This window comes from Salvelinus alpinus, chromosome 6, assembly GCF_045679555.1.
Source record: "Salvelinus alpinus chromosome 6, SLU_Salpinus.1, whole genome shotgun sequence".
NCBI lineage: Eukaryota > Metazoa > Chordata > Actinopteri > Salmoniformes > Salmonidae > Salvelinus > Salvelinus alpinus.
This window is the reverse complement of record NC_092091.1, coordinates 42,118,689-42,146,000: the sequence shown is the minus strand read 5'-3', so window position 1 is coordinate 42,146,000 and position 27,312 is coordinate 42,118,689. Positions and strand designations below refer to the sequence as shown.

The 27,312-nt window shown below is 42.7% G+C and overlaps 1 protein-coding gene across 3 annotated transcripts in view; it reads left to right on the top strand.

The window, feature by feature from the left end:
- Window positions 1–27,312, top strand: part of LOC139578720 (3',5'-cyclic-AMP phosphodiesterase 4B-like) — a 313,071-nt gene that overhangs the window by 252,883 nt on the left and 32,876 nt on the right. The gene's annotated exons all lie outside the window — the stretch shown is intronic.

The window sequence follows — 27,312 nt, the reverse complement described above, 5'->3', positions numbered from 1 at the left end:
CACACACACACACACACACACACACACACACACACACACACACACACACACACACACACACACACACACACACACACATACACACTTGAATGGTGAGACAAGAGAGATGGAGGAACTCTCCGAAATGTTGATTAAACATAGCAGGAGAAGTGTGGGATTCCGTTAGTGGTTAGCGTCACAATGAAGGAGTCTGGGATGCCATTGAGTCTCCTGCTACAGACAGTCATAACACAGGGAGCTTACTTTCATGCCTCTCATTCCTCTCACTGTGTGTTATCCTAAACACTTCCAGTCATTAGACTTACAATACAAGGAATGCAAGGACAGAGGAGTCCACTTTATTGTTGGCCCGGTTGATTTACGGGATTAATAAGAATGACTTCATCATTCTGGTTAACCTGTATTACAGAAGCAAGCCCTTTTACTGCATCTGTCTGCATCTGTTTGACTACTGTGCCTAGTTCCCAGAGAAAGAGAAGGCAGATTGAAATAGAGAAGAGCAAGTGCGTGATGTGAGAGTGCATGTGTGTGTGTGTGTGTGTGTAATAGTGTGTGAGAGAGTGCATGTGCGTCCATATGAGTAGGCCTATATTTGCATTTCTGTATGTGCAAGTGCGCAGTGTATACGTGTTTTTTTAGGTGTGTGTGTGTGTGTGTGTGTGTGTGTGTGTGTGTGTGTGTGTGTGTGTGTGTGTGTGTGTGTGTGTGTGTGTGTGTGTGTGTGTGTGTGTGTGTGTGTGTGTGTGTGTGTGTGAGAGAGAGTGCATGTGCGTCCATATGAGTAGACCTACATTTGCATTTCTGTATGTGCAAGTGCGCAGTGTGTACGTGTTTTTGTAGGTGTGTGTGTGTGTGTGTGTGTAATAGTGTGTGAGAGAGTGCATGTGCGTCCATATGAGTAGACCTACATTTGCATTTCTGTATGTGCAAGTGCGCAGTGTGTACGTGTTTTTGTAGGTGTAAGTTGTGTGTGTGTGTGTGTGTTTGCGTGTGTGTGTATGTGTGTGTGTGAGAGTGCATGTGCGCCCATATGAGTAGGCCTACATTTGCATGTCTGTGCAAATGCACAGTGTATACGTGTTTTTGTGTGTTTAGAGTGCAGTCCTGCACAAGTGTGTTTGTGTATCGGAGTGTGTGTGTTCAAGCGGGTGTGTGTATATGAGCAGGTGTGTTGCTGTGGGAAGGAGGTGTTCCTGTGTGACAGTGGTGCGGGGCCCTGATTGACGTCAGGCCGCCTGCATGTGGCTTTTGTTGACTTCCTGTCAGCGCAGATGGACAGACCAGCACTTCCAGTATCTGGAGAGGGAGGGCTCATCAGGTCCTGAGTGTGTGTGTGTGTGTGTGGGGGGGGGGGGGGGGGTTCCAATAAGCAGATTACGCTACGAAGATTATTATGACCTATTGAGTAAATCCATCCAGGGTCGTGCGCCGTCAGTCTGATACTTGATGCGTTTTCCTATCAGTAGTTTTAGTTCAAAGTCTCCTCAGAGAGCATCATCACTAGCAGGCTGCTGGTAGTAGCACAGGAGTAATTGACTGCAGTGCTGAAGGGTTGGACATTTTGATTGGAGATGTTTTACCTTCATTGAGCTCATTGTGAATGATCAGATAGACAGACTGCACTCAGCCAATCCTCCAATAATAACTTTTTCCTCACTTGCTCAGGTTAGCTTCGGTCATATCCAGACACAAAGCTAGTGGATGAGACATCCACATATTGTAGCTGAATGCTTTGACTGTGTTGTCGGGTACCTTCTGCCTAGCTACTCTGCATGACGCCACCAGGAACATGACACCGCCCTCTATTCATCACTCCCTCAAGAGAGGGAATTATACGGTGCCATTTTTTCCCCCACAGGACCTATAGTACGGTATGTACATTTTGAGATGGGCCTAGTAAAAACATGTCATTTAATGGTATATTAAAAAAATATATATTACCTTTTGAATATGGCATGAATACAACCATTCATGATGTTTTCATCTTATTGTCGAACAAATCACTTCCAACAATAATTCCCATCATCCAAAAAGTGCACTGTGCACTCGCGTCATTTGATGAATGGAAAGAAACACCCCAAAACGTAATGAAATTGGGTGATTGTCATTGGGTCTACACTCTTGTAGCCTTAAATTCATTGATGCGTCTTGCTGACAAAATCACCTTTTTTGTAGAAAGAAAAATTGGGACACCTGAAAAGGGGCTGAAATACAGGACTGTCCCAGGATGACAAGTGCAGACACATGAAAAAATGTAACAAAATGTAAACCATGAAACAGAGATGGGGGGGTGTTCGTTTAATTTGGAATAAGCTTTTATTTTGATATTTACCACTGTAGCAGTACAAATTGCATTGCATTTGAAACAAATAGGACAATGGTCAAATTAGCATTATTTAGAGACACCCACTAAAGTTTGACTTTGTTACATTTAGGGGGGTTCATGTCTCCTTCAGAGGGTCTGACAACTCCCTGGGCCCCCCGTAATTTGCACTCTGACTCCCACACCTATGTCCCATTCCAGCTCCTCTTTTCTTCCCATGCTCTGAGAGGTTGAATTCCCTCTTCCACCTGAACCCCCCCCCCATCCCCTCTGACAGTGGGTGATGTAACTCTACACCCGCCCCTGGCTTTTTCTGTCTCGCCCTGGAGACAATGAGACAGAGGAAAAGAGTGATTCCTGTCCCGTCCTCCCACTGTATGCTCCCCCTCTCTTTACGGGCCGGCGGAGGAGAGGAAACGGAGGGCAGGAAGAGGGGAGCAGATTGATCCTGTTATTGGCCTGTTGTCCCTGCCGTAAAGGAATGCGCTTGACGGACTGACATAACCCAGGAGGTGTTTTTGTGTCTGGCAGGCAGGGAGGCTGTGTGTGTGTGTGTTGCCACTGTGTGTGTTTGCTCACTCAGCGGACTGGGGGAAAAATAGGATGCAGACAGACAAAGGGCCATTGTCTCTATGCCCACACCGCACAAACACGTAGGCGCTGGTAGAAACACACACACACAAGATAAAACACAGATAAACACACACACACACACTGGTCTGCAGTCTGCACACTCGCAGTTCACGTACTGTCATGGCACGAGCCGTGATAAGTGTTAGGGACAGGGCCTCATCATCTGTTCTGTTGTTGTTGTGTATGTTGTACAGCACGGGAGAGAATGGAAAAATCCACAAGACTGTGTACTATATCTTGTACAGTAGAGAATGGAAATAACCACACACAGACTCCATAAGGTTATCAGGACCTGATGTTCTTATCACAGTGAGGACCAGCACAGCGGGGACACAGCTTAGTGTGCCGGTGGGAAGTTATGACAACCGGCACACTAAGTGACACGCGCCATGTAGCGCACACCGCAGCGGCAGGGAATTGGAAAAACCCAAGTGCCGTTTCTCACGGTGGCCGTGATGATGGACAGATAGAGGAGAGAGATGGAGAGAGATAGAGGAGAGATAGAGGCGAGCGATTGTCACTAATCACTGATGACTATCAGAGCAGGTTGGGGAAGTCTGCCTGCTTCCTAGATTCCTGTGCATTTCTCACCAGAGGAATGTTGCTGTTCTGTTGCTGTGATGGTCATGCATAACAGAGGCCTCTGTTACTCTGTCATAGTTCTAGAATCACAGAGGAAATGTTTTCCCCTGCCTGTGTTGACTGGACTATGGATAGTGGAAACACATACAGTCAGGTCCAAAATTATTGTCACCCCTGATACAGATGAACAAAAAATAATACAAATACTGAGCTATATTGTATGCTCCAATTTTTGGGGGGGATTATATTATGAAAGAGATTTTGTTTAACGTGTAATACAAAACAATCGGGGGGAAAAGATAGCCGTCAAAAGTATTGGCACCCCTGTTTTCTGTACTCATCCCTGTGTTCAGCAACCTCCCTTTGCAAAGATGATGGTACTGAGCCTTTTTTAAATGTTTTATGAGATTTGAGAAATATTGGGAGGGATCCTAGGGCATGCAGAATCTTTCCAGATCCTTGATATCCTTTGGTCGGCGCTTATGGACTGCCCTCTTCAATTCAAACCACAGGTTTTCAAAGTTGGTCCAGAGACTGAGATGGCCATCGCAAAATAATGATTTTGTGGTCAATTAGCCATTTCTTTGTGGATGTTGATATGTGCTTGGGGTTATTGTCTTGCTGGAAAAATCCACTTGCTGCCAAGTTTCCGCTTCCTGGCAGAGGCAACCAGGTTTGGGCTAAAATGACCTGGTACTTGGTGGAGTTCATGATGCTATTGACCAGTGGAAGAAAAACAGCCTATCCACCAGCATATTTTATAGTAGGTATGAGGTTATTTTCTGCACATGCATCCTTCTTTCGACGCCAAACCCACCACTGGTGTGCGTGGCCAAAGACCTCTATTTTCTGACACCGGTTCCAATCCGAGCCAATGCTGTTTATCAAACTCCAGGCTTTTACATTTGTTGATTGCTCTCAATCAAATATTTTCTGGCAACCTTTCCAAAGAGCCTATTGGCATGGAGATGGCATCTAATTGTAGATTTGGAGACTTGACCCAAAGATGCGACCAAGTTCTGTAATTAGTTCTGTAATTAGGTAAATCCGCTTTTAGTTTCAATGCACCTGATTGCTGGAACCGACTGCAAAATACACTGCAATTGGACGCTCTAATGCCTCTTGGGCAATTAAAAATATTGATTGGGGAACTATTTAGCTGAAAAATGTGGCTGTTGTTCTTGATTGTTTGTTGTATTGTGTTTGAGTTTGTTTTTGCACTGATTTGATTTGCATCGGATTTTGATTTGTCCATTAATTGTATGTGCAGGGCTCCCTGGTCTCAATGGTGACTCCCTGTTTAAAAAAATAAAACATTTAAAAGTCATCTTTAACTTTGGCCCTCAGATTTTAGTGGTAAGGGGTATATTTAATTTTTTCGCAATATTTTTGTACCCCATTGCATGATTTATGAAGGTCAACAACCATTTGTCACTTCGTTTGTGAGCTCTTTGCCTTTTCCAATGGTGATGGATGACAAAGGGATTTTAAATGCGTGTTCCCTCATTTTTATACCTTAGTGAAACAGGAAGCCACAACACAGTTCCTTAGGCTGAGATTTTTTTTTAATTAAGTGGAATGTTTATGCAAATTTAATTTTGTTTGATTTAATTTATAAGAATCTTTCGGGGTGCCAACCATTTTGATGCCTATCTTTTTGAGAAGAAAAAGTATTACTTATTAAACAAAATCTATTTCTCTGAGCAATTGTATTCATATAAAATAATATTGTTTCCCAATTTTTTGGAGCATACTATTTACTATAGCTGACTATTTGAATTATTTCTTTAATACAGTCTTTTTTTCTCATCTTTATCAAGGGTGCCAATAATTTTGGAGCTGACTGTAAGCATGACGTGGCTTCCTGATCGATCCCACTTCCAATATTAAAAGGTCTCTGTGCGTGCGTGCGTGTGGTGATGGGTGTGCGTGCGTGCGTAAGTGAAAAGGCCTGTGAACCTGCAGGCTTCATTCACACGATGTATGTTTGGCTGTACAGAAAAGTGTTAACAGTCTGGCTTTTAAGTGAAAGTCCCATTGTAAAGCTCCATTGTTAGACTATTTATCCGTGATGCCTGACATTATCCCAATGAGAGGCCCTGTGTTATTTCAAGCTAAGCTCTGGAGTAGTGTTTGCTTTGGCATTCGGTAAGCCTAGTCTAAATGTATGGCTAAAGTGGTATGAACAATGTAAGACTGTTATGTAATATGGGTTAACACCCCCCCCCCCCCCCCCCCCAAAAAAAAACATGGATACCCATTTAGTTTTTTTCCCTAGCACTACACAGCTGATTGAAATAATAAAGGCTTGATGATGAGTTGGTCATTTAAATTAGCTGTGTAGTCCCAGGGAAATAAACAAAATGTGGACCCAGGGGGGGCCCCAGGACCGAGTTTGGGAAACTCTGCAATAGGGCGTAGAGAGAGACACATGGACATGCACACACACACACACAGGTACACCTGCATGCATGCAAGAATGCCCACACGCACACATACACACACACACACACAGCAAAGGTTACAGGTCTGTTCCCAGGATAAGGCGTATGATGGCTGTCCATTAGAAAAAGCCAGAGACTTTCTTAAGCATGTTTGATGACTTTGCCAGGTGTGCCAAGTTTTGCCAACTCTCAAAGAACAAAGGGATCCTTCTCAGATCCTGCTTTTGCCTGCTTTTGTCAGGTTCCCTAAACCTTTCCTCACGCACACAAACAGGAACCCTCAGGAACACTCACACTCGTATTATAACTCTCATTGAGTTAAATGAAGTCTGGAGCTAAGGTAAGCACTGTTATAAAACAGGAGAGAGGTAAAGATAAACATAGCCCCTGCTATATTTGGAAGTCCCCTTAAGGCGCCCTATCTTGGCTCTTCATTGTCTAAGAGCATCCCCAGATGACCCTCTAAGCTTTAAGCACATATTTGGTGAGGGCCCCTCTGTGTCAAAGTTCCAGCAAATCACTGAATCATCTTGGAACGTGGCTTAATTTGTGGTTAACTTTAAACCCGATGTTATGAACCTTGATTTAACCAGTAAAGTGCAACCACAGCACTCAGTACTTTTAAGGCATAAGAATGTGTCGTCCTATCATCGCTGGTTCATAATATTCCAACCACCTGTTTGCAGTCAAGGCCCTTTATAGCTTAGGGTGGAAACATGAGCTCTTTCTCCGAATTCAATAAAGTCTGGGCAGTTTTTAAGTAACACTTAATACGTCTGTTCTCTTTAAGCCCTGGTGCTCTCTCTGTCTGTGTGTGTGTCTGTGTGTTCGCTCTGTTCTATAGCTGTGCCAGGGGTCCTACAGTATAATAAATGCCTAGGCTGTAATGACCTGAGCCCATGCAGGCAGGGAATGAAGAGGTACTCATCATCATCCTGTTTATCAGTGTTAATTAATATGCCCATCCTGGTCTGACCCTGCTGCTAATACAGTGCTGGCGTGCAGGAATGCAACAGAGAAGTCACTGAGGGGCGAGGGAGAGAAAAGAAGGACAGAAAGATGGGGAGATGAGAAGAGACTGTTAGAGAGATAAGGAGTCCCTTGCTAACAGATCAAAGCTGCAGGAATGCACCCGAGAGATCAGAGAGAAGAGAGGAGAGGAAGAACGGGGAGAACAGGGAGGAGGGAAACGAGGGGTTAGTGGTATTAGGAAAGTGTGGTTAGACAGACGGGGAACGAAGAGGAAGAGAAGAGCGAAAGTAAGAAAGGAAAATGAGAGAAAGTAATGAAGGTAGGAGGTTGACCTCTGGTGAAGTATGCCAAAGTCACTGTGTGAACTGATAAGGACCCTTGTACTCTTCACTGGTCAAACTAACTTTGTGTGTGTGTGGGTATGTGCATACATGCTTATGTGTGTGTGTGTGGCAAGCCTTGTACGTGTGGCCCAGTATGCGACTATGCATCGTGACCTTAGCCTTGCGTTCCCAGGCGGTACATGCTATACCTGCCCTGCTCCTTCTCTCTACGTGCTGCCAGCCTGGGCTCTTTGTTATGAGCGTACACATACACTGACACATCCTCCTAGCGCTAACTCAGCTAATCTGTTCTTATCCACATATAGTCTCTGTCTTTATTTACCTGTCTCAGTGACTTGCCTCTATATCTAACAGGCCCAGCTGGAGGTGAGGAGAAGCCAGGGGCTCGGGTAATAATTGATACCACGCTGGGTGCACCTACCCTTGGGTTTCTCACTGACACAGAGGTGGCCATCTGCCAAAGACTGGGATGTTGTTCCCTCATGACCACAGCTATACATATTCAGGGATAAACACACACACACACACACACACACACACACACACACACACACACACACACACACACACACACACACACACACACACACACACTCAGACAGCTGATCTCAAGCATTCCCCCTTTGCAGTTACACACTTAATTAAGAAGTGATGACACTATCAGACATTTGCCCTTCTCATGGTATCCCTGTTGGCATCGGTACCGGGTCCTATGGCACATCTAGCCTTTCTGAATGCCACACCCATCTCTCCCTGTTCTCTAACACAGCACGTCCACTAAATACCGTACCAGCATGCCACGCACCGCTGCCTGTTGCCAAGGCGATTATTAGTCCCTGCTGCCCTGCCGGGGGTCAGCCACAGTGTATGTTCCCGGTCAGGACAACCCACATGCACGCACATACACAGTATTCCTTTTCCCTGTAGTCTGCAATAATGTTATTGGGCAAAATATACTCCTACCCCCAGATGACAGAGTGTTGGGCCCACTTTTCTCCAGCCCAGTATTATCCTGCCCTGTGGTCCTTTACAGGATTTCTGTCCTATAATATTACCTCCTGTCAGCCACTCTTTACCGGTTCCTGCTCACAGGCCCCAGAAGGAGCAGGCAACCAGGCAGAATTCTCTAGTAGCCAGTAAGCGTGAAAGAGTGAACCCCTAGAGAGAGTGCCGATGACGGTCAACTGATTGAGGCCTCTAGTCTAGCTGGGAAGGAAAGAGAAGGGTAGCAGGGCCAGGTTGTTCTCTGTTCTCTAGTAATCAGGCAGGGAGGAGTGAAACCCATGACAGGGTGTTAATGGTGGTCAGCTTATTTAAAATGTTAATTGGAACTGGCCTCAGGTCTCTGGTCTCTCTCTGGCGGGAAGAGAAGGGAGGCGCTGAGCCAGGCTGGACCCGGTTCTCTGGTAGGCAGGCAGAAAGGAGCAGTGTGAAACCCAGTGTTTACGGCGGTCAAGTCATTTAGCCTGCTAACTGGATCTGGTCTCCAGCTGATAGGAAAATGTGTTTTTACTGATTACAGACGGCCTATTCAGTTTCTATGGAACAATGACAATGAAACAGCTTTGCGAGCATGTGTTCCGTAACTTTGACAAAGTGTCCTCATGAAAAGTGTGCGCGTGCGAATGTGTGTACAGTGTCTTTGTTCATTGAGTGTTTGTCTTCTGCAGTGTCAGTACAGACACATTTCCCCAGAACCAGTTCCTGTTCTGGGATAAAAACAGCACGGCATTTCCTTGAGTGGTTCCGGAAGAGAGGAAAAGCGGGCTTGTGATCACTGGGCAGTGTGTCCATGTGGCCCCCTGGGGCCCTGGGTCTGTAGCAAACAAGGCTCCTCACTCATAGGTCTCCACTAGATAAGAACCATGTCTGATGGATTAGTTATTATTCGGCGGTAGAAGTTACATGAACTTAGAATCAACTTCTCAAGTATGTTTGACACAGTAGACGTACTGTATTTACCGCCTACTAATCCTGCTGTGTAGATAGATAAGACCTAGGAACCACAAAAGAACCAAAAACAGAGTTGTAATTGAATGATATCGCTTTCAGTTATTTTATTGGAGGGTCAATATGCTTCTCCGTGATTATGATCCAGCTCCTGTGGGGGTAGCGTTAAGTCCTCCTAGCGTGCCCAGGCTTAGCGTGCGACACAGCCTATCATGTGACTTGTTGCGTAGGGGGCAGGGAAGACAATACAGGGCATTATGGGGTCTCCCTACAAAGCCCTAGAACTTGCGTCAGTATCACAGCCCCTCTCCTCGGGGTAATAATAATAATAATAATAATACATTTATTTTATATTTCGCTATTCATTACAAACCAAGAATCTCAAAGTTGATTTAAAAATTTAAAATAAAGATTTGGCAGTTCATGGTTGAGGGCCTTCCACAGCTTCAGATGTCTTGGCAGTTCTAAAAGGCCTTCAGTGGCAGTAGCTTGAGCGGAGGGAACATCGATGATACAGACATACAGCACACGGAGTATACCAAACGTTAGGAACACCTTTCTAATATTGAGTTGCAACCCTACTTTTGCCCTCAGAACAGCCTCAATTCGTCGGGGCGTGGACTCTGCAAGGCGTTGAACGCGTTCCACAGGGACGCTGGCCCGTGTTGACTCCAATGCTTCCCGCAGTTGTGTCAAGTTGGCTGGATGTCCTTTGGGTGGTGGACCTTTCTTGATACACACAGAAAACTGTTTAACATGGAAAAACCTAGCAGCATCGCAAACCGGTGCACTTAAATATTTTGTCTTGCCAATTCACCCTCTGAATGGCACACATACACAGTCCATGTCTCTAGGTATAGAAATCATTCTTTAACCGGTCTCCTCCCCTTCAGCTGCACTTATTGAAGTGGATTTAACAGGTGACATCAATAAGGGACATGGAAAGAGCAGGTGTTAATGTTTTGTCTACTCTGTGTATCTTATTGTATACAAATGCTAGCAAGGTTTGAAATGATTATGTTTTAGACAAATATTATATCTGTTTGGGCTTCTTGCTGTCAATTTGCAGTCTGCAAATGATTTCTAATTATGTTTCCGGCTCCCTGACCATCCGCTCATGAAAAAATTGGCCTGCTGCTGAATCAAGTTGATGTTCCCTGCACTATAGTATATACTATATCCTATTAGTTTAACTAGACTAGAATGACCATAGTATATACCACAGCGGGCAAGCGAGATCCTCTCACACTATAGTATACACCACAGGTGCATATCCTGTTGGTTAACCTGGAAGGACATTTACCGCTATAGCAAAGGCCTGTTGGTTAACCTAGAATGACCTTTTCTACTGTCGCAAAGTCATAATGAGTCCTACAGTAAGGTGTATGGTATCCTAACTTCGAACCCCAAAGAGAGTCTGTTGTCCAACAAGTCGTCCATCGTCTGTTGACACAAAGGCGTTCTTGACAGGGACACTGCTTTTACCTTTCACAGTATGACATAACACTGCTATTACCTCTCATGGCCTGTTATAGAGCACATACTGCGTGTCATCATTACCGACCGAGGGTTGACAGAGAATTTAGCTGAGTTTTGTGTGTGATGAATTTAGGTTTTATACGTTCTTAATGCACTTAAACTGGTTGAAAGTGAGACTTCCTTTGATTTTGTGGGTTTATTAGAGTTGTTAGGTAAGATGTTGTTTTTCCTCTCAGGAGGACAGATGTGTGTTTTGGGGTCTTGTGCTCACATTGAAAAAACAGAGAGAGGATATCTTGTTCGAAATCACCAGGGAGCTGGATGAGGCTGTACTTTATAATCAGAGGTCAGCATATTTACCTTCACACTCTGAGACAAGGACAAAGTTGACAGGAGTGTTTGTCTGCTTTTACAGCTGTGTGTGTGTGTGTGTGTGTGTGTGTGTGTGTGTGTGTGTGTGTGTGTGTGTGTGTGTGTGTGTGTGTGTGTGTGTGTGTGTGTGTGTGTGTGTGTGTGTGTGTGTGTGTGTGTGTGTGTGTGTGTGTGTGTGTGAGGTAGAGAAACCGAAGCGGTGGATCGGACAGTGAACAGACAGACATGATGTTCTGGTGCTCACCTTTCTTAGAGGTTTTTATTTACAATATTAACAGGTGCAGGACTAATTAGACAACAAACGTTGTACAGAAAATAACAAACAGGACGTTGACAAAGACTTGAATAAATCAAAAATATTCTCAATATAAACTATTCCGGCAACAACCTATGACAAAACTCAGCTATAACTCAACTCTAGCCAACCTGTTACCTGCCCAACCTGTTACCTGCCCAAAAGCCAATTTAGCACCTAAGTAGGCGTACTCTTTCCAGGAACTCCCTTCAGCTACAAAAGTACCATCATGATTGCCCCAAAACACATTCCTACCATAAATGCGTAATTTTCCATGGACATTCTGTATAACATCATAAACAACAGTTTTACATGAATACACACTTTAATAACTTGTGCCATAACTTATTCTTTAAGTGACACAATACACATTCATGAAGTAATTCACCCCCGGGATAAATCATCACTTTGGTTATTCCCGTCAACCAATAAATGTTCCTCGATGACTCGTGGACTAATTCGTTTTTTGTTGTCGGTCTCACTGTAATTGACCGTTAATTAACATAAACACATTTAGCGTCTCCTGGCTTCCACACATAACCTGCAAGCCATTTAAAAAAGTCTAATAAATCCATGTGAAATAGCCTACACCTTCACAATAAATCCATGATTTATTTTAGGCAGGTCTAAAGAAGCATGATATGAAGCAAAAGTAGTCTATTTCAGAGGAACAGAATAACATACTCTGAGTTGTCCTTGTGTTAGGTCCTGATGTGGCTAAGCCAAATAGTTGTGGGCTACACTAGGTCATTTAGCAGACAAGATTTGCTTATAATTCCATGGCATTATTTAATATGATTTTATAGTATGAAGAATACAATTGAACAAAGCTGAATAAAATCTAAATATTTTCTCCAAACGATTTGCGGGAGTGCGACATGCGGCTATTCTGTGTCAAGCGGTTAACAAAGAAAAAGGTACTCCTCCTACATGTTTAATTTAGAGTTATTAATGTAACTTTAGTTGTTCTACAAATGTTGGGCTATATATTTCGATTTTTAATACATTGTAAGGCTGCGTGATGAGACTAATGATTGTTTTGAAAAAAGTTGCTTGAAAGGCATGAGCTCTGCTTAGTTTTTCGCGCAGGCTGTACACACTTCAATAGTCTCTCTCATTCACAATTGGACAAGCACTTGATAATGCCTCGAATTTCACAGCGGCATCCCCTTTGTGAATGCACTCTAAAAAAATCCATGCCTTTTGCGGCCCAGAGTGCTGGGTAGTGCCCTTCTCCCTGAGTGTGCGGCGCAATACAAAGTGATCGGGTCTTTCTCACAGGCTACAAGTGAAGACAGACACATCGGGGACGCAACTGCGTGCGTCCTTATCCAATTCCGAGGTGCATATTGAAGATATTTGATCAACTGTCCACATTTACATTTCGTCAGCCAACAAGATGAGTAGGCTTAACAAACAGCAAAAGCACTAGCCTATGTCAATCTACTATCCCCCATAGTACAAAAATCGACCTGTTCTGTGCGAGAAATAAATATTTCAAACAGTCTGGGACAGTTGAGGGATGCGATAGATCCCAAATTAATACAACCACTAGCATCAAAAAATCATTTTTCATGCAAGGTCATTCAGATGACCATCCTACCCATGCTAGATTACGGAGACATAGTTTATAGATCGGCAGGTAAGGGTGCTCTCGAGCGGCTAGATGTTCTTTACCATTCGGCCATCAGATTTGCCACCAATGCTCCTTATAGGACACATCACTGCACTCTAAACTCCTCTGTAAACTGGTCATCTCTGAATACCCGTCGCAAGACCCACTGGTTGATGCTTATTTATAAAACCTTCTTAGGCCTCACGCCCCCCTATCTGAGATATCTAATGCAGCCCTCATCTTCCACATACAACACCCGTTCTGCCAGTCACATTCTGTTAAAGGTCCCCAAAACACTCATTCCTGGGTAGCTCCTCTTTTCAGTTGGCTGCAGCTAATGACTGGAACGAGCTGCAACAAACACTCATACTGGACAGTTTATCTCAGTCTCTTCATTCAAAGACTCAATCATGGACACTCCTACTGACAGTTGTGGCTGCTTTGTGTGATGTATTGTTGTCTCAACCTTCTTGCCCTTTGCGCTGTTGGCTGTGCCCAATAATGTTTGTACCATGTTTTGTGCTGCTACATGTTGTGTTGTGTTGCTACCATGTTGTTGTCATGTTGTGTTGCTACTGTGCTGTGTTGTCATGTGTTGCTGCCTTGCTATATTAATGTCTTAGGTCTCTCTTTATGTAGTGTTGTCTCTCTTGTCGTGATGTGTGTTTTGTCCTATATTTATATTTTATTAGAAAAAATATTTTTAATCCCAGCTGTCCCCGCAGGAGACCTTTTGCCTTAAAGTAGGCCGTCATTGTAAATAAGAATATGTTCTTAACTGACTTGCCTAGTTAAATAAAGCTTAAATAAATGTAAAACATTTTTTTAAAGGAATGCGACATATTCTCTTTTGTATCAGGATTCTTGGCTATACCTTGAAGACATACAATAAAGAGTCTAATTTGTTTGTGTCATTGTCTATAAGTCATGGACATGCGCTCCATGACAGTGTGTGTGCGTGTGCGCGAGCTTACGTGCACATGTCTGTGTGGGTGTGTGTCACTCACTCACTGTCACGTCATTGAGAGATACAACCAACCACAGAAGGTTTTCCCAGATCCCTCACACAAATAGTCATTGACACTGGTATAGACACTGAGTGTACAAAACATTAAGAACACCTTCCTAATTTGTTCAGGGCATGGACTCTACAGGGTGTCGAAAGCGTCCCACAGGGATGCTGGCCCATGTTGACTCCAATGCTTCTCACAGTTGTGTCAAGTTGGCTGGATGTTCTTTGGGTGTTGGACCATTCTTGATACACACGAGAAACTGTTGAGTGTGGAATAACCCAGCAGCGTTGCAGTTCTTGACATAAACTGATGCGCCTGGCACCTACTGCCATACCCCATTCAAAGGCACTTATATCTTTTGTCTTGCCCATTCACGCTCTGAATGGCAGACATACAATCAATGTCTCAATTGTGTCAAGATGAAAAATCAGGCCTGGAGGTGTGGTACTGTATTGGCACTGGATGTAGGCTAGATGTCTGTAGGACCTAGATGGACATCCAGCACCTAACCCAGAGTTATGTCACATCACTCACTGTTGATGTTATTAACGGGACCTCTGTTTTGTCTGCGGTATCACTCAAACACCTCTGCTGGTCCGTGACTGTCAGTGACTGTGACTGTCAGTGACTGTGACTGTCAGTGACTGTGACCGTGACTGTGACTGTCAGTGACTGTGACTGTGACTGTCAGTGACTGCTTCCGAAATGGTTGCTGTTTTTCTTCCCTCACACTGTTTATTGACCTATGGTTTGTTTTCTCATCGCTGAGAGAGGATGTGCTTTTTTTTTTATTTCCTCTTGCGTTGAACTGAGGTGCCCTCTCTCTCTGACTCTCTCAGGCATGTGGGTACTAGGCCTGAGGTCGTAGCTACCCGCAGAGTTAGTTTCAGTGTCTGCATTCACACACACACCTCTCCCTCACAACCTTCACCCCTCTGTGTTTACGTAGAGCTTCTGCAGGGATCCTGGATAACCATTTATGTGCTGGAAAACCAGCAAACATTAGCTCTAAGATAAAATTGATAAGAGTGATTTCAGGAACCAAAATGGGACGCCCTCAAAATACATTTTAGTTTACATGGAGCTACGTTAATGTGTTTTTCATTTGTTATAAGCGTTAGTAAAACCTTGATATCCCTCTTTGTAGACTGGCAGCCATCTATGAAGCTCAAGTCAGTGTAAGGCCTGTTTCATACCCCAATGTTGATCCTCACTACCCACCTCTCTGAGTGAATGGCACTACCCTGTCATGCGAGGCCAGGCTTGGCCAGGCTTGGTCAATCTTGGCCACCACACATGCCTTGCTGCCACTATGAGACAATGTTGTGACAATGTTGTACTAGCCCTAACATCACATTAGTTCCAGTCACCTGATTCAGAGGGGTTGGGTTAAATGCGGGAAGACACATTTCAGTTGAATGCATTCAGTTGTACAACTGTGACTTCCTTTCATGTTCCAACCAAACCCAGGCTGCCCAGGCAACCACCCAGACTGTCCAAACATTGCCATCTCCATGATGTGTCAGTGTCACGCCTAAAGAAATCCCCTGGAAACATGACCAGTGGAACTGTTAGTTAGTGGAACTGTTATGTGTGCAGCAGAAAGGCACAGAGCTGACCTCTGTTGTCCCTGTGTGGTTAACTGTCCCTCTCTGCTCTGACCTCCCTGTACCAATAACACTACACTCCCTCTTCTTCCATTGTATATTGTGTAGTCCCCTGGATACAGCCACAAGAGCACGTCGCACTCCTAGTTTGTGTGTTCGAGTATGCGTGTGTGTGTGTGTGTGTGTGTGTGTACGTCTCTGTACGTTCAAGCATGTATATGTGTGTGTGTACAGATGTAGGATCTTAATTGAGCCAGTTTTCTACAGAAGGAAAAGAGTCCTGCAGCAACAGAGATTGTGAATGATTATGTGGATTATAATTAATGGACATTTTTGTCTAGGTTTTTCGTAAGGGAAAATCAAGTCTAAAATTTCAAAGTGGAAATAACAAACTTCAGAAGCGTTTTTAAACCTCAAATGAATGACAGGTTTTAAATGTCCTGCATTGCAGGAAAGGACTCCTGTAAGTGGGTGATCAAATTAAGATCCTACATCTATGCGTTCGAGCGTGGGTATATGTACGTGTATGTGACAGCTGCGTCGGTGTGTGTTTCTCCCTGACTGATGTCCAGTGGTGTTTACTCCAAGCTGAGGTGTGGAATACCACAGCTTGCTCCTAAACCCCAGCTCCGGCCCTCTGCCCTGCCAACCCCTGGCCTCCATCTTTGATCCACACTCTGGTTATTTGCTCCAACTTTTGGAGACTGTATGACATCACAAATAATATTTTTCTTGGTGTCCAACTGGAGTGTACTGTTAGGAACAGTAAAGATTCAAATCAAGCTAATGGACAAGTGTGTGTGTGTGTGTTTGTGTGTATGCGTGTCGCATTGGCCAAACAAGTACATAACAGTCCTTTTTCACTCTTGGGAACAGGCCCTAAAAAGCCTAGTTAAAAAACAGTTGTCAGTGAGGTTGTGTGAAGGTTAGGACAAGACCCTTTGGATCTTTGCCAATGTAAGCAACCATACTGTACATCCAGCACAGTTTAGATAATGTTTCTGTTAGTATCAGCTATTTCATATCTCCACCTAGCACAGCCAGAAGAGAACTGGCCACCCCTCAGAGCCTGGTTCCTCTCTAGGTTTCTTCCTAGGTTCCTGCCTTTCTAGGGAGTTTTTCCTAGCCACCGTACTTCTACATCTGCATTGCTTGCTGCTTGGTGTTTTAGACTGGGTTTCTGTATAGCGTTTTGTGACATCTGCTGATGTAAAAAGGACTTTATAAATACATTTGATTGATTGATATTGCCTTCATCTAGGGCTGGCAAATCAATTATCACGATATCTATATATTTTTTCATTGGATAACGATAATAATCACGATATTAATCAAATAATGTTTAAAAGGTGCATATCTGCTTCAGACTCAATAATGCCTAATGCCTGAACAAACCGTAGCCTAGTGGTTAGAGCGTTGGACCAGTAACCGGAAGGTTACTAGATCGAATCCCTGAGCTGACAAATCTGTTGTTCTACCCCTGAACAAGGCAGTTAACCCACTGTTCCCTGATAGGCCATCATTGTAAATAAGAATTTGTTCTTAACTGACTTGCCTAGTTAAATAAAGGTAATTTTTTATTATTATTATGTGAGCTACACATAAAATTATACTTTAAGGAAAACTGTTCCATGCTTGTGGCCAGGGAACACGTACCTGGGGTCAATTCAATTGATAAGCCTCTTGAAACCTTCCTTTTCGACTGTGCTAATTGGTAGCATGTCCTTAGCAATGCAATGCATAATAGCATTTGTGACAGCATAAATGCTGTCAGTGTTTGATTTGATTTGGATCTCTTTTAGTCCCCATTTGGACTAATCTTCCAAGAGTCCTTAAACATTAAAATACAATTTATAATACACACACATTTTCACATATACAGTGGGGCAAAAAAGTATTTAGTCAGCCACCAATTGTGCAAGTTCTCCCACTTAAAAAGATGAGAGAGGCCTGTCATTTTCATCATAGGTACACTTCAACAATGACAGACAAAATGAGAAAAAAAATCCAGAAAATCACATTGTAGGATTTTTTATGAATTTATTTGCAAATTATGGTGGAAAATAAGTATTTGGTCACCTACAAACAAGCAAGATTTCTGGCTCTCACAGACCTGTAACTTCTTCTTTAAGAGGCTCCTCTGTCCTCCACTCGTTACCTGTATTAATGGCACCTGTTTGAACTTGTTATCAGTATAAAAGACACCTGTCCACAACCTCAAACAGTCACACTCCAAACTCCACTATGGCCAAGACCAAAGAGCTGTCAAAGGACACCAGAAACAAAATTGTAGACCTGCACCAGGCTGGGAAGACTGAATCTGCAATAGGTAAGCAGCTTGGTTTGAAGAAATCAACTGTGGGAGCAATTATTAGGAAATGGAAGACATACAAGACCACTGATAATCTCCCTCGATCTGGGGCTCCACGCAAGATCTCACCCCGTGGGGTCAAAATGATCACAAGAACGGTGAGCAAAAATCCCAGAACCACACGGGGGGACCTAGTGAATGACCTGCAGAGAGCTGGGACCAAAGTAACAAAGCCTACCATCAGTAACACACTACGCCGCCAGGGACTCAAATCCTGCAGTGCCAGACGTGTCCCCCTGCTTAAGCCAGTACATGTCCAGGCCTTTCTGAAGTTTGCTAGAGAGCATTTGGATGATCCAGAAGAAGTTTGGGAGAATGTCATATGGTCAGATGAAACCAAAATATAACTTTTTGGTAAAAACTCAACTCGTCGTGTTTGGAGGACAAAGAATGCTGAGTTGTATCCAAAGAACACCATACCTACTGTGAAGCATGGGGGTGGAAACATCATGCTTTGGGGCTGTTTTTCTGCAAAGGGACCAGGACGACTGATCCGTGTAAAGGAAAGAATGAATGGGGCCATGTATCGTGAGATTTTGAGTGAAAACCTCCTTCCATCAGCAAGGGCATTGAAGATGAAACGTGGCTGGGTCTTTCAGCATGACAATGATCCCAAACACACCGCCCGGGCAACGAAGGAGTGGCTTCGTAAGAAGCATTTCAAGGTCCTGGAGTGGCCTAGCCAGTCTCCAGATCTCAACCCCATAGAAAATCTTTGGAGGGAGTTGAAAGTCCGTGTTGCCCAGCAACAGCCCCAAAACATCACTGCTCTAGAGGAGATCTGCATGGAGGAATGGGCCAAAATACCAGCAACAGTGTGTGAAAACCTTGTGAAGACTTACAGAAAACATTTGACCTCTGTCATTGCCAACAAAGGGTATATAACAAAGTATTGAGATAAACTTTTGTTATTGACCAAATACTTATTTTCCACCATAATTTGCAAATAAATTCATAAAAAATCCTACAATGTGATTTTCTGGATTTTTTTTCTTCTCATTTTGTCTGTCATAGTTGAAGTGTACCTATGATGAAAATTACAGGCCTCTCTCATCTTTTTAAGTGGGAGAACTTGCACAATTGGTGGCTGACTAAATACTTTTTTGCCCCACTGTAACACACTATTACAAACATACATAATATACTAACATAATGACCCAATAAATATTAAATCTAAAAAATATTGATTCTTCATCTACTATAGTCACACAACATTTCTATGTATTATATTTAAATTGTTTTAAAATAATGTTTACATTTATATATTGAAAGGTTTCTAGTTTGCTCAGTTAATTTATTCCATTTCTTTATTGCTCTAAATCGAAATGTTCTTTTGCCTATTTCTCTTTTCTGTCTGGATAACGCATAGATGGTGGACAATCTATTCCTAGTATTTACGGAATATCTGTCTCTTACCAACTGAATACCGTTGTGAATAGAACTTGGCCGTTTTAAATGATGTATATTATGAAATAAAATAAGCATGTTTTTTTCAATTATCTTGTCGATTGATGACCAACCAAGAACACTGCGCATGACTGCAACAGAAGAACCATATCGCCATCTTAAAACAATCCTTGCTGCTTTATTCTGTGCATTCTGCAGCCTCCTAACTTCACTTGATGATGCATTTCCCCAGACCACCGAACAGTAGTTCACCTGACTCTCAATTAATGCTTGTGTTATTTGCTGAATATTTAGCTATCCTTCTGATTATGCGTGCTGTTTTAATATATATATTTTTTTACATACATTAGTTATTTGAGACGACCATGGTAAGCAGTTGTCTAGCTACACTCCCAATAGTTTGGTTTCTGCCACTTCTTCAATTTGTACTCCTCCCATACTTAATTGTATCTCATGCTGTTTTGGCCTTTTCCTAGTGGAACAGACCAACATAACTTTGGTTTTCTTGGTGTTTAAAACAAGTTTGTTTTGGCAAACCCACTCCCTAATATTCTCCAAATCTCCTTGTAAAGCTTGCTGTACCTGTTGAACCGATTGTCTTGCTGCAGAAATTGTAGTATCATCTGCAAATATAGTAGCTTGAGTTTCAGCTAAGGCATAGGGAAGGTCGTTGGTATATATTAAATAAAGAAGTGGGCCAAGGCAGCTGCCCTGCGGTATTCCACAGTTTAACACATGAGGGGAAGAAAATTAACCATTGATATAGGTGGACTGTTTCCTTTCAGTTAGATATGACTGTACCCAATTCAATGCTACCTCCTTAAAACCACAATGCAAAATGATTTCATGATCCACTAAATCAAATGCTGTACTGAAATCTAAAAATAGTACACCCACAAACTTGCCATTATCCATAGCATTGAGCCACTGGTCAGTCATGTCAACCAATGCAGTGGTAGTGGAATGGTTTTTGCGATAAGCATGCTGATTGGCTGTAATCAGATCATTCATTTCCATGTACTCCCACATTTGTCTACTCACAATACCCTCCAATATCTTACTGAGTGTAGGGAGTTGACTAATTGGTCGACTATTGGCAGGAGTAATGGGTTCTTTGCAGTCTTTCGGAATATGACACAGTTTCGCATGCTTCCATACATTTGCAAACATCCCCTTTTCCAGTGACCAATTAAATATGTATCTCAGTGGAACTGCAATCTGGGGAGCAGCACAGCGAAGCAAAAATGTGTCCATAAGACCATAACCTGTAGATTTACCATCAGGTAATGACTTCAATAGGTTTAACACCTCCTCCACTGACACCGTTTGCAGACTAAAAGAGCAGATCTTGTTGCTCATATGATCAGCAATCCATTGGACAATAGCTTGTTTGGAAGAATGTATGTCTACATTGTTGCTCAGTAATAACATTTTCTGTGTAAAAAAATCTGCAAAATGATTGGCAATATCAACTGGTTTTGTTATTATTCTCCCGTCAACCTCCACACTAGGTGGGCATGATGAGATAGATGTACCAAGTAAGCCCTTAACTGTGTTCCATACCTTTTTAGAATCATTTTTACAATCAATAAAAGCATTGTTGTAAAATAACTATTTTTTCCTTTCGATTCAATTTAACTGCATAATTACATAATGTTCTATAATTCTGTTCATCAATTTCTAATTTTGACTTGGCTGCTAAGACTTTTGCCATATTTCTTTGAGAAAAAGCCTCACCCAGTTCATCATCAATCCATGGAGATGGACGGGCATCAACTGTACTCTTTCTTATAGGGGCATGATGGTCCATTACCTCAGTGAGCAAATCAATAAAATATTCTGTAGCGTGATTTAAATCATCCTCTAGATGAATCAGCTCCCAGGGTACAGCAGCCAAATCATTTAGAAATAGCTCATGATTAAATGTTTAAAAATGTATTTTGACCACAATCCTTGGGGGTTTCTTTGGAACCTTGGTGTTCATGGTTATGGTCACAATATTATGGTCTGTCCAGCCCACTGGCATTGATCTGGCTTTTAAGCATTGCAATGGTATGTTACAGAAAATCAGATCAATGCATGTGTCTGAACGATGACCCAACTTAATTGAAGATCCAGTAGTATCATTAACCATTTGTTTCAAACCACAGTTCTTGGCATATCGCATCAATTTAGTTCTATTCGAATTATTGTGATCCTTCCAATTTATATTAAAATCACCCAAGATAAATACATCTCTGTTACTATCTGTGGCCTGGTCAAACCCAGTACATAAGTCATCCAGATAGGACACCTTACAGCTAGGAGGTCTATACACACATCCTACCAATATGGGTGCCTGGTGAGGCAGCTGTACTTGAGCCCATAGTGTCTCTATTTGACATACATTAAGGTCATCCCTCCTCTTAAAAGGTATATGATTCTGAATATACAGTGCTACACCCCCACCATTCCTATTCCTGTCCCTTCTCAGTAGACTATATCCTTGAATGTTAATTTGCCCATCATTTACAGATGCATCTAAATGCGTTTCGGTCAAAGCCAAAGTATGAATATTATTTATGTGGACCAAGTTAAAAACCTCATGTATTTTGTTAGGAAGGCTACATACATTAACCTGAGCCATATGCAACCCTTTCCTTATCAAGTGGAGATCCATAGAGCATGTATTCATTATAGTGGAGATCAATAGAGCATGTATTCATTATAGTGGAGATCAATAGAGCATGTATTCATTATAGTGGAGATCAATAGAGCATGTATTCATTATAGTGGAGATCAATAGAGCATGTATTCATTATAGTGGAGATCCATAGAGCATGTATTCATTATAGTGGAGATCAATAGAGCATGTATTCATTATAGTGGAGATCAATAGAGCATGTATTCATTATAGTGGAGATCAATAGAGCATGTATTCATTATAGTGGAGATCAATAGAGCATGTATTCATTATAGTGGAGATCAATAGAGCATGTATTCATTATAGTGGAGATCAATAGAGCATGTATTCATTATAGTGGAGATCAATAGAGCATGTATTCATTATAGTGGAGATCAATAGAGCATGTATTCATTATAGTGGAGATCAATAGAGCATGTATTCATTATAGTGGAGATCAATAGAGCATGTATTCATTATAGTGGAGATCCATAGAGCATGTATTCATTATAGTGGAGATCAATAGAGCATGTATTCGTTATAGTTGAAGTTGATACACTACAACACAAAAACTCAGATTTGAACATTAAATTAAAATAGCCAGGGAGTTACTCTAGAGTCCTGATACAATTGCCCGTTGATATAAAGTTTATCCATCACCATGGAGACTCGTTGATTCAGGCAACGCTTTTCCTTCATGATGGGATATCGTTTTTTTTCTCCTTTCATTGATCTCGGTGGGGAAGTGATCATTCATTCCAAAATCAGTGTTTCTGAGTTCTCTGCCCATGTTCTTCGTCATTTCCTTTTGCTTAAATTTATCAAAACATGCAATAATAGCCCGTGGCCTATTTCCAGAGGCCTTACCTATTCTATGGACTCTGGAGAAAGTGGCATTACGCACAACATCAGTGGGCAGTTTTAGTTGAGTTGACATAAAGTCTCGGACGGTGTCCTCACAGCCTCTGCTGTTGTCATTCTCCGGTATCCCTGAGAATATTCGATTGTTCCGCATTGATCGACACTGTACATCAAGCAAGGTTTCTTTAAGTTGTTTGTTCTCCCTTTGCACCAACTCCACCTTGCTATGAATAGAGTCTACAGTAACTTTCAGCGCCGTGTTCTCGTTCCTTAGATCATCAATCTGACGTTGGCTGAATTCTAGACTAGCACATAATGCATTGATGTCCTCTCGTAATATATCCAAGATATCAAGTTTGTCAAGCCTTTCATTGATGGATTTGAACAAGTCAACATCCATATCAGTAAACCTCTCCCCACTCGCCACACGCTCCCTCTTACTAGGGGATGGTTTGGTTCCATCGTTGATACCTATTGGTTTTGTTTTGTTGATTTGGTTGGTTGTCCTTAACAATGCTTGAATCCTCCGTTGACTGCTTCGGGCAAACATCCCTAGATTGGCTGGTGCTTGAGGGGTGTTTATCAATACCGTGGCGCAAACTCAAACTTCCTGCATGTTCCAAAGAGTGATTTTGCTTCAGATGTTGAAAAAGGTTTGTCGTATTACCAGACTTCGTAGCCACCTGTCTACGGCACAATTTGCACCGAACATTGCTCTGCTCCTTGTCGGACTTCAAAAAGCCAAACCACTTCCAAATTACTGAAACAGTTTAACCCTTTTTATCAATAATTTCTTCATTGGAAGCTGCTCCTTCTCCATGGCTATCACTGACACTGTTTTCACCTACATCACTCATTTTGTGATTAATAGTGGCTACTCTATCACTCAAGGTGCTAAGTGGCTTTTAGTGGGTGTATACCTCTCCACGTGCATATCGTCACTTCTCCGCATGTCCCTGCTGCGTCACAGAGGTGAAATGGACTGCTGGACCTACTTATTCTATATCGACATTATCGAAAATGAATCTAAACGTTTTTATATCGTTATTGAGGGAAGTCATTTCCTCGATAATTATTGATATTGATTTATCACCCAGCCCTACCTTCATCTATTTTCTTTTCATCCTCATATGGAAGTTATCTGAATATCTTCTGAATCAAACTATTATTTGTGTTAATACTTCAGAAACTGTTTTAGGCTGCAGGAATGTTTTCAAAACGTTCTCTCTGGTTGGTGATGGTGATGGAGAGAGCCCACTGAACAGCCGAAGAAATCCAGCAGAGCATCTGAATTTGGTTTCGTCGATAAGCAACGGCAGTCCATTTGTTATGACATTAAAGCACTGGCGTAGCTCACCCTGCACGTACCCACCTGACATTCCAGAATATTGCATAACGCTTTCATTGAAAGTGTCTTTCTCCTCTGAACTCTGCGTTTGTTCGCTTGCCTCGTCTTGGTTGTGCCAAGGATATGCAGCCCACACTGGAAGCCTCTTAGACAGAAAACACCTGTGTCCTGTATCACATCTTCAATCCGTTGTGTGTGTGTGTGTGTGTGTGTGTGTGTGTGTGTGTGTGTGTGTGTGTGTGTGTGTGTGTGTGTGTGTGTGTGTGTGTGTGTGTGTGTGTGTGTGTGTGTGTGTGTGTGTGTGTGTGTGTGTGTGTGTGTGTGTGTGTGTGTGTGTGTGTGTGTGTGTGTGTGTGTGTGTGCGTACCTACGTGTGAGTGTGTCGAGCAAGTGTGTGCCTGCGCACACGTACATGTGTGTGTGTGTGAAATAGATTGGGTAACAGGTGAACTCTTTAACACCATCATGTACATAACGTCGAACAGGATTCCTGAACAATTCTATCTGATTAGGACAGGTGCTCCAGGAGACATGCCAGTTTTTTTCCAGTTGTTACTGTTGTTTTCTATGTTGTTGTTCTGTACTTTCTATATGTTACAATTCATCTCACATGTTGGTTGGCTGGTTTTGATGTAAGTCAGTCTCATAAAACATACCCCCCCCAAAACCAGCTTGACTGATGACATCGGATACCTACTCGTCTTGTATAGTGTTAATACCTTAGCTAATGCAGCATCCAGGTCATATAGAACCCCCCAGCCCTCTCTCACCCCCTCTATGCTGAGTGTCGGGTATCAGTCAGGCGCTGGCCTGGCCTGTAGAGTTCTGTTCAGAGGCCTTTGCAGTGCAGCGTCTATATTTTGCTTCTTACCACTACCCTCTTACCCCGTTAACCTTTGGTCCTCCATGTCTCCAGTGTCACAAACAAGCCCCAACATGAGCCCTCCAGTCAGGGGGTGGTCGACTGGTCAGGCAGTGTGTCTGCACTCTTCTCTCCTCACAGAATGGCTATCTTTACCCACTATGGCATGCCATTACTGTAGCTCTGACCTCAGACAGGGCCGGTTTACACTGTGGCCTTCTCGTGGAAGAGCTGGTAAACTGTCTCACTGCCTTGGAATCAGGGGGAGAGATCTAGAATGAGGACTTTGCCCGCTGCATCAGATAGTGGCATTAGTGTGACTGTGGGTACATGTGCTCTTAACAACCACAGAGTGTCACAGCAGTTCCTCAGAACATCAGAGGAAAAGGTGTGTGTGACTCCGTGATGTGACAATAAACACACACACACACGGTGGACATATTGTGCATTCGGAAAGTATTCAGACCCCTTGACTTTTTCCACATTTTGTTATGATTGATGACTTTTTTTTAATCAATATACACACAATACCCCATAATGACAAAGTGAAAACAGTTTTTTTGCACATTTATTACAAATAAAAAAAGACCCTTTGCTATTAAACTCAAAATTTAGCTCAGGTGCATCCTGTTTCCATTGATCATCCTTGAGATGTTTCTACAACTTGATTGGAGTCCACCTGTTGTAAATTCAATTGACTGGACATGATTTGGAAGGACTATATAAGGTCCCACAGTTGACAGTGCATGTCAGAGCAAAAACCAAGCCATGAGGTCAAAGGAATTGTCCGTAGAGCTCCGAGACAGGATTGTGTCAAGGCACATATCTGGGGAAGGGTACCAAAACATTTATGCACAATTGAAGGTCCCCAAGAACACAGTGGCCTCTATTATTCTGAAATTGAAGAAGTTTTGAACCACTAAGACTCTTCCTAGAGCTGGCCAACCTTCCAACAGGACAATGACCCGAAGCACACAGCCAAGACAATGCAGGAGTAGCATCGGGACAGGTCTCTGAATGTCCTTGAGTGGCCCAGCCAGAGCCCGGACTTGAATCCGATCTAACATCTCTGGAGAGACCTCAAAATAGCTGAGCAGCGACACTCCCCATCCTACCTGACAGAGCTTGAGAGGATCTGCAGAGAAGAATGGGAGAAACTCCCCAAATACAGGTATGCTAAGCATGGGGCGGCAGGTAGCCTAGTGGTTAGAGTGTTGGACTAGCAACCAGACGGTTACAAGATCAAATCCCCGAGCTGACAAGGTAAAAATCTGTCATTCTGCCCCTGAACAAGGCAGTTCATCCACTGTTCGTAGGCTGTCATTGAAAATAAGAATTTGTTCTTTACTGACTTGCCTAGTTAAATACATTTAAAAAATGTAGCGTCATACCCAAGAAGACTTGAGGCTGTAGTTACTGCCAAAGGTGTTTCAACTGAGTAAAGGGTCTGAATACTTATGTAAATGTGATACTTCAGTTTTTTGCAAACATTTCTCAACCTGTTTTTGCTTGTCATTATCTGGTATTTTGTGTAGATTGAGGGGGAAAAAACTATTTAATACATTTTAGAATAAGGCTGTAACGTAACAAAATGTGAAAAATGTCAAGGGGTTTGAATACTTTCCGAATGCACTGTATATGATCATGATGCCTGTTTTTGAGGCCATATGCAGAGGACTGTAATACTCACATACTATAATAGACTAATATTTCATTTCAATGCTTTTAATGACATTAAGTCTGTGCGGTCAAGCTGCTCAGAACACACACACACACACACACACACACACACACACACACACACACACACACACACACACACACACACACACACACACACACACACACACACAGAGAGAGAGAGGGTTGTCTCATCCAGTCATATTTGTCCCATGGCATCTACACTTCACCCCACAAACACAAACCATCCATCTCCTATAGTGTTGAATTCGTTTTTGACTCCGCTGCAGTTTTTCATTCAACTCCATATCAGGTTTTGATGTGTGCCCTGCCCTAGAACAGGTTCTGAAAGCTGGAAGCTTGCACCCAGTAAGTATTTGAGTTATGCCATTGACGTCAGCACAGTCATAAAGTAGATGGCTCCCCTTCCCCTCAAGTATTCCCCTGCCAGCAGTAGCCCTGTTCAGCCATAGGTTCAGTCTTATCCCAGTG